Source organism: Peromyscus californicus, unplaced genomic scaffold, assembly GCF_007827085.1.
Source record: "Peromyscus californicus insignis strain IS unplaced genomic scaffold, ASM782708v3 Scaffold_5__1_contigs__length_169319896, whole genome shotgun sequence".
Lineage (NCBI taxonomy): Eukaryota > Metazoa > Chordata > Mammalia > Rodentia > Cricetidae > Peromyscus > Peromyscus californicus.
The window spans coordinates 88,738,511-88,746,837 of NW_026294573.1; positions in this window are offsets into that span (position 1 = coordinate 88,738,511).

Below are 8,327 nucleotides of genomic sequence, written 5' to 3' on the forward strand. Positions count from 1 at the left end.
CGCCGCGCCCGCCCCGCGGTCCCCGCGCTGGGGTCGCGAGCCGGCCCGCCGCGGTCGCCGCTGCCTCCGGACACACCTAGGTGGCGCCTGCGCTGCGAAGGGAAGGGCACGGTAGGGTTTCCGTGGAAAAGCAAGCTCAAGAAAAGTCCTGCTCGTTGGGGCGAAAATCCCAGCCTGGCATCTTTGAAACATGCCGAATAAAATTGCACCAGCCCTCTCACCCCCTGGCTAGGACCATTGTTTCTAGTCTTGTCCTGAGTTTCTTTTTTCTTTTCTTCTTCTTTTTCTGGGATCATTAACCTGAAGTTTTTGTTTTGTCTTTTTACACTTACTATCTGTCTATGCCGCCATTCTTGTACATCATTCGTATCTGTCAGCACACACTAAACTGGGTAACGGAAAAAAAAGAAAAAAGCTTGCTAAACAAAAGCCCAGAGAGTTTTAAAGCAGTGCGTTTAATTACCTAAAAATACTTTCAAGGCCCAAATTCTCATCTCCTGGTTCTGCTGAGTGTTGGGCTCATGACTTTCAATGTGGACAGACTCAGTAGTGCTGCGAAGAAAATCCATGTTTTCTTGAAGAAAATCCATGTTTTCTTTTAACCCTGCCTAGACAACCCAGAACCAAAACCACCCCTTTTCTTATGGTTATTGGGGAGGGGGCTAGAATTCCCCAAATGGATCTCCCTGTTTTGTATTGACCATCAGCCTTCCCTTAGACTGGCGGTTCTCCACCTGTCTAATGCTGCCACCCTTTCATACAGTTCTTCATATGGGGTCCCCTATCATAAAATTATTTTGTTGGTACTTCATAACTGTAATTTGCTACTGTTGGGAATCGTAATGTAAATACTTTTTGGAGATAAAAGTTTGCCATGGGGATCTCCACGCACAGGTTGTGAACAGCTACCTTAAACCAATTGCTAATTAAAAAGGATTTGTTGCTGAAGTATCCAATTTCCGGACTGCTGAGTCCTCCCTCTCTGGACCTAAGAGCCATCGAAAAACATATCCAATAGCCAGTCTCCATTCAGTGAGACTTTTACCCCAACCCTCGACCCCCTCAAATTGAGGCAATCAGATTGATCATCCCAACTCTGGAGTTCCTTTTAGGGTCATCTGAGGTCTTTATGGCCGTTACAGGTCAGCTTCTCCCTCGGCCCAGTCCCCAGGTACTGGATTCCATAACAGGGATTAATTAGAAGGGCCGGTCTCAGTAAACTTCCAGCATGCAAACCTCCATCTCAGGGTCTATTTTCCCGAAGAAACCAAAACTAAGACACCCGGTCAGATAACACAGAGTGGAAAATGATTTTTCCAAAGAAAAACTGAGGTATTGTAAAAAGCGACAAAAAGCAGTATACACAATTTTTACTTTAAAGGCCTTAAGGCAAGTGTTGTTAGCACTGCCAACCGGATCATAATTTTTCAACTACCCTATCCCTTAATGCTACACAAGTATACACCTGTGCTTTCCGCTCTAATTCCTAGGCAGCATGCTGAAAGTAGAATCAATGGGTCAAAGAGTGTCAACATTTACGGCAAACCTGGTGCCACATGCCTGTGATCCCATGACTTCATTGGCTGAGGCAGGAGGAACTAGTGACCGAGTAACTGAGTGTTAAGTTTCAAACCCAGGAGCCCCGGGGGCGGGGGCGGTGGTAGTGCACGCCTTTAATCCCAGCACTCGGGAGGCAGAGGCAGGCGGATCTCTGTGAGTTTGAGGCCAGCCTGGTCCACAGAACGAGATCCAGGACAGGCACCAAAACTACACAGAGAAACCCTGTCTTGAAAACGGGCCCCCCCCCCAAAAAAAAGACTTGTTTAGGAAAACCAAAAAAAAAAAAAAAAAAAAAAAAAAAAAAAAGAAAAAGGACTGGACAGATGGCTCACAACCAAAATATAAGTTTCAAACCCGGGGCAAATGGCCATTTAATGTATGAAAGTCGACCTGGCCTCCAGGTTCTCCCAGCATCCTTCAGTCCCTACCTGTTACAGGGGTATGGCTGGTATACTCTGCCCTCTACCCTGAACTCTCCAGCCCAGGGGCTGGGCTGCCCTCCCCCAGAGGCTCTTCCCTGTGTAATCCAGACATTTTGGTTCCCCAACCCTTTTGGACCTTTGGCCTCCGGGCTGCTGCACCTGGTTCCCCTCTCCCCTCTTCCCCTTTCCCACTGGCCCAGCTCAGTCTGGTCATGTCCACTCTGGACTCTCCCAGATGTCCCTGCCTCTGACTATGCTCTCCCTTATATCTACAATAAACTCTCCCCTCCATCATACCTAGGAGCAGTCATGTCCTTCCTGTCCTTTTATTTCTTTCTTTTTTTCCATGATGACAAAAACTGAGTCCAAAAAACAAAAAACCCAAAACAACAACAACAAAACCTGAGTTCAAAAATTGTGTGGGTTAGAAAACTAACTTTCTCTCTTTCTTTCTTTCCTTTCTTCTTCTTTTTCCCAAGACAGTTTTTCTGTGTAGCCCTGACTGTCCTGGAACTCACTTGTAGGCGAGGCTGGCCCTAAACTCAGAGATCCACCTGTCTCTGCCTCCCCAGTGCTGAGATTAAAAGCATGCATCACCACACCCAGCAATCATCTTTCATTTTAAAAAAAAGCATGTGATCATTTTCAATTTTTCTTAGCCTGTCTTATGACATGTACTAACAATTTTCTCACTGAAAGATGAGTGCCTGTTTTTATGCCACAATTAATGTACAACTTGCATTGCTGTTCATTATCTAGAAGATGAAAAATGGTATCTTACATCTTGTAAATGCCTTGAGATTGAAATTTCCTATATTTTTATATTTTTTATGTGTGTGTTTATGTGTATATTTCTGTGTTTCTGCCCGTGTGAGGGTGCCTGAGGTCAGAAAAGGGCATCGGATCCCCTGGAGATAGAATTACAGGCTGCTGTGAACCACCTGATGTGAGATCTGGGAATCCAACCTGGAAATTCTTCTAGAGCAGTGAGTGCCCCTAACTGCTGGCCCGTCTCTCCAGCCTCGTCCTGTATTACTTTTGTGAGCTATGTGTCCATGGTCTTTGAGGCAGTGACACCTGCCTGGTGACAGGAGCTGGCTTTCACATTTGAGAGCCCTCTCTAGCTGCAAGCTTCTCTAGCACTAAGGACAGAGCAAGGGGGTGGAAATATACTACTAGACTGACAAGGGCAGAACAGAATGGCTGTGTGTTAAAAAGAAAAGGCAGAGGACTCAGCGCCAAGTTCAGGCTGAAGGATAAAAGGCTCTCAGACAGTGAGACCTGGACCTTGAACACATGCTATGCAGACGGCAAAGAGGGAAAGTGAACACAGTCCAGCGAGGAGATGGGGAAGTGATGCACACTGGAGGGGATAAATGAAAAAACAGAGGCCTTTGGTGGATAACAGAAGACCCGAAGCTGCTTAGCCAAAATCATGGAAAATTAAAAAAAGAGGTGCTGGAGAGATGGCTCAGAGGTTAAGAGCACTGGCTGCTCTTCCAGAGGACCTGAGTTCAATCCCCAGCAACCACATGGTTGCTCACAACCATCTATGAGATCTGGTGCCCTCTTCTGACATGCAGGCATACATGCAGACAGAACATAGTATACATAATAAATAAATAAATCTTTAAAGAAACAAATAGTAGGCTGGTTTTGTCATGTCGGTAGAAGGAGCTGGCGTGCAGTCATGGAGAGGACTGTAAGTGTAGGAATCGGGGTGGGGGGTGCTGAAAGACTGGAGTATTTCACGGTGGTTATGAAATGTGGAGGAAAGGGGGCGAAGGGTTCAGCAGCAGAGGCCAGGACAGATGCTCGCATTCGGAATCAGGAGACAGTCGTAGATCTGAGATGAACAGTAAAGAATAATGTGGAGTTCAGTTCAGGAGAAACAGTGGTATCTCTGTTTGCAGCCCTCTAAGGTGCTGAAAATGTTTAACACCAAGATGTCTGCGTGAGACTTCTGCACAGCACCTACCTCCAAAGCAACGATATTAGAAATGAAGACTTTGGAGGTGCCAGGGTTAACATGACGCCACACTGTGTGTCAGCCCGGACGCAGGAATACCTAGTCTGGTCCCTCTGTCAAGCCCGGACGCAGGAATGCCTAGTCTGGTCCCTCTGTCACGCCTGCACCCACTCACTGCTCCTGACCGCCTCTGTTATTTCCTGTTCTTCTTCAACAGGAATGGTCTGATTTTGAGAAAAGTAGCTGTTTGGGCATGAAGCCCCTTGATGTCCCATGGTCAAGAGGGCTATCCCTAAGACGAAGGCACACCATCTGAGCTCAGGCTATCCCTAAGACGAAGGCACACCATCGTCTGTGTGGTGCTTGTCACCTAGGACTTTGGAATCATGCCCATGGTGGCACACATGTGGGAAGTTAAGGCAGAAGGATTGCTGGAAGTTTGAGGCCTGTCGGGGCTACACAGTGAATCTGTTTCTCAAAACCAAAATGAAGTTTATCTTCCTTTTCAGGGGGTTGCCTCACCTAGCACACTAGAAGCTTTTGCAAATGTGTCAGGCTTGCAGAGCACTGGAGACAGGCCAGGCCGCAGCCGAAATGCACACATCAGTGACTTTTAAAATGTTGTCACCCGCACTCCCCCCCCCCCATGGCTATGGTAATTCTTTTTTTCTTTTCATTTTTTTTTTTTTTTAATTTTTCGAGACAGGGTTTCTCTGTGTAGCTTTGGAGCCTGTCCTGGAACTCACTCTGTAGACCAGGCTAGCCTCGAACTCGCAGAGATCCATCTGCTTCTGCCTCCTGAGTAAAGGTGTGTGCCACCTTCCCGGCTTGGTTAAGGTAATTTTTCAAAAAAAAAAGCTGCATCCTCAGACCTACGGTAAACACTTTAAATCCCTACTCCTGAGAATATCAGCTTGAAATATCAGTGTCCTAAAGTGTGTCTGTCCTTTGTGCCCCACCCCCATGTCCACGGTCCTTTGACCCTCCGTCCTGTACTTTACCATCCTACTAATAAGAAATAAGTGCCAAATAACGTTTCTCCATTCCTTAATCAAACAAGGGGAATCTACAGGAACATCACATTCCACTGACCTGAGGCCATACAACTGTTGAAGATTAAATCCTTTAAAAACTAAGGCGCTGGTTAAAATTTATTAACTATGTATGCTTTAAAAATAGCCACAGCATCTGTCATGTACAAGTAATCTGTCTACCTCAGACCCCTGTAAAGTATGCATGTTTACCTACATTAGAGTTGTATGAATTCAGTAGATTTATATCGTAGAATTTTAAAACCTGGTTATTTAAAAAGAGCCCATCATCTTACAGATGAGGAAACCAGAAAAGTTAAATAACTAGGTTATTAACAACTAGGTTCTAGGTTTGACTTTGTCCCATACTTATAGTGAAGTCATCACATTTTGCCAATCAGAGTAACTGTCATTCATCCATACATGGCTCCTCTCAGAGTCTCAGATGCAGAGAGATCTTGTTTGATTCAGTGTTCCACAGTGGCTAGATCCAAGTTTCCCTTCTGATTTTCACAGAATTTTCACTGTGTCCAGTTTGTCCTGTTTCAGCAGCCCACTTAGTTTGCTTGGTTTTGAGACAGGGTCCATTATGTAGCTCTGGCTGTCCTGGATTTCAGGCTGGCCTCAAACTCACAAGAGATCTGCCTGCCTCTGCCTCCCGAGTGCTGGGATTCCTGGCATCCGTTCAATCAGTATTTCCAAGGTTTAGGTGTTAAATGTTTGCTGTCCTCACTCCTCCCCCCAGATAAACCCGAAGGAAACAAACTGATGTTTCTAAACATAAATGCAATAGAACTAAACTAGTTAATTCCCTAAGCTTGTTCTTTGTCATGTAATGTTTAAAGAATCCTGTGTGCCAGTCTCAGTGTTTAGATTCCAGGCAGGGAGATCTGAGGGGTGTGATAAGGCTGCAACTTATTCTTCTCCCATTACCTCCCAACTGCCGCCTCTCCTCCTTCCACTCCTCTCAGCCCCATCCCACCTCTCCTCTACCCCAGATCCACTGTTTTCCTTCAGAAAAGAGCAGACCTCCCAGGAATGTCAACCGAGCATGGCCTAACAAGATGCAGTAAGACTAGGTACAAACCCTCAGCCTTGATAGGCTGGTTGAGGCAACCCAGTAGGAAGAAAAGGGTCCCAAGAGCAGACCAAAGAGTCAGAAACACCCCCACTCCCACTGTGAGGAGTTCCACAAGAACACCAAGCTAACAACCATAACGTATATACAAAGGACCTGGTGCAGACCCATTCAGGCCCTATGTTTGTCACGTGAGCCCTGCTTAGTTAATTCTGTTTACCTGGTGTCCTTGACCCCTCTGGCTCCTACAATCCTTTCTCCTCCTCTTTCATGGGGTTCCCAGAGCTCTGCCTAAGGTTTGGTTGTGGGTCTCTGCATCTGCTCCCATCAGCTGTGGGAGGAAGCCTCTCTGACGACAGTTGCACTAGGCACCAATCTATGAGTGTAGCAGAATATCGCTATGAATCATTTCATTGACTTTCTTTTTCCTATCCTAGGTCTCTGGGCTATTCAGCCTTGGGTTCCTGATCATCCAGGCACTGTCAGGCATGGGCTCCCTTTCGTGGCGTGTGCCTGGATTAGACCAGTCATTGGTTGGCCACTCCCACAAGTTCTGTGCTTCCATCCCCACCCCACCCCCAGTAAATCTTGCAGGCAGGACAGGATTGTAGGTTGAAGGTTTTGTGGCTGGGTTGGTGTCCCAGTCCCACCATGGGAAGTTGCAAGGTTAAAGAAGGTAGCCAGTTCTGTCTCCGTATCCTCCATTACTAGGAGTCCTTGCTAGCGTCACCTCACAGAATCCTGGGAGTTTCTACTGCACTAGATTTCCACATCACACCCACCACAAAGCCCTCCAATTCCAGTAATTTCTTCCTGTACTCTCGCTCCATGCTCCCCCACAACTGGATCCCTCCTATTCCTATTCCTACCAGCAAAATCTATTTTATTTCCCCTTCCTAGGGAGATCCATGTGTCCCCTCCAGAGCCCTTGTTACCTAGCCTCTCTGGGTCTGTGGATTGTAATATGGTTATCATTTACTTAACAGCTAATATCCACTTATGAATGAGTACATACCATGTTTGTCTTTCTGGGTTGGGTTACCTCACTCAGATTTTTTTCTGATTCCATCCATTTGCCTATAAATTTCATGTTATTTTTTTTTAACAGCTGAGTAATTCTTCATTGTGTAAATGTACCATGTCTTTATCTGTTTGTTGGTTGAGGGACATCTAGGTTGTTTCCACTTTCTTGCTGTTATGCACAAAACTGCCATGAACATATTGAGCAAGTGTCCTTGTGGTAGGATGGAGCATCCTTTGGGTATGTACCCAAGAGTGTTATAGCTGGGTCTTGAGGTAGATCAAGTCCCAGTTTTCTGGGGAACCACTCCACACCTCACCAGCATGAACAGTCTCTTGTAGTTTTGATCTTAGCCACTCTGACAGGTGTAAGACAGAACCGCAAAGTAGTTTTGATTTGCATTTCCCTGATGGCTATGGATGTTGAACATTTCTTAGTGTTTCTCAGCCATTTGAGATTTCCTCTATTGAGAATTCTGTTTAGATGTTAGCCCCCACCCCCACCCCCTTAAGACAGGGTTTCTGTGTAACAGCCCTAGCTGGCCTGGAACTCACTTGGTAGACCAGGCTGGCCTTGAACTCACAGAGATTGCCTGCCTCTACCTCCCAAGTGCTGGGATTAAAGGCATGTACCATGCCACCTAGCTGTCCCCCATTTTTTAATTGGATCCGTTTATGTCTAGTTTCTTGAGTTCTTTATATATCTTGGATACTAGTCCTCTATCGGATGTGCAGTTGAGTGAAAATCTTTTCCCATTCTACAGGCTGCCATCTTGTCCTAATGAGTGGTCATATTTATTGATCGTGGTAGTGCCTGTACTATCAGTATTCAGTTCAGGAAGTGGTCTCCTGTGCCAGTGTGTTCAAGGATACTCCCCACTTTCTCTTCTCTCAGGTTCAATGTATCTGGATTTATGTTGAGGTCTTTGGTTCAGCTGGACTTGAGTTTTGTGCAAGGTCATAGACAGGGATCTATTTGCATTCTTCTTCATGCTGACATATAGACCAGCACCATTGTTAAAGATGCTTTTTTTCCCATTGTGCCTTTTTGGCTTATCAACTGGTGTCCATAGGTGTGTGGATTTATATCTGGGTATTCAATTCATTTCACTGATAAGTGCTTTTATGCTGATACTATTTTTTTTTTTTTCAAGACAGGGTATCTCTGTTACAGCTCTGGCTGTCCTGGAACTCACTTTGTAGACGAGGCTGGCCTCGAGCTCACAGAGATCCACCTGTCTCTGCCT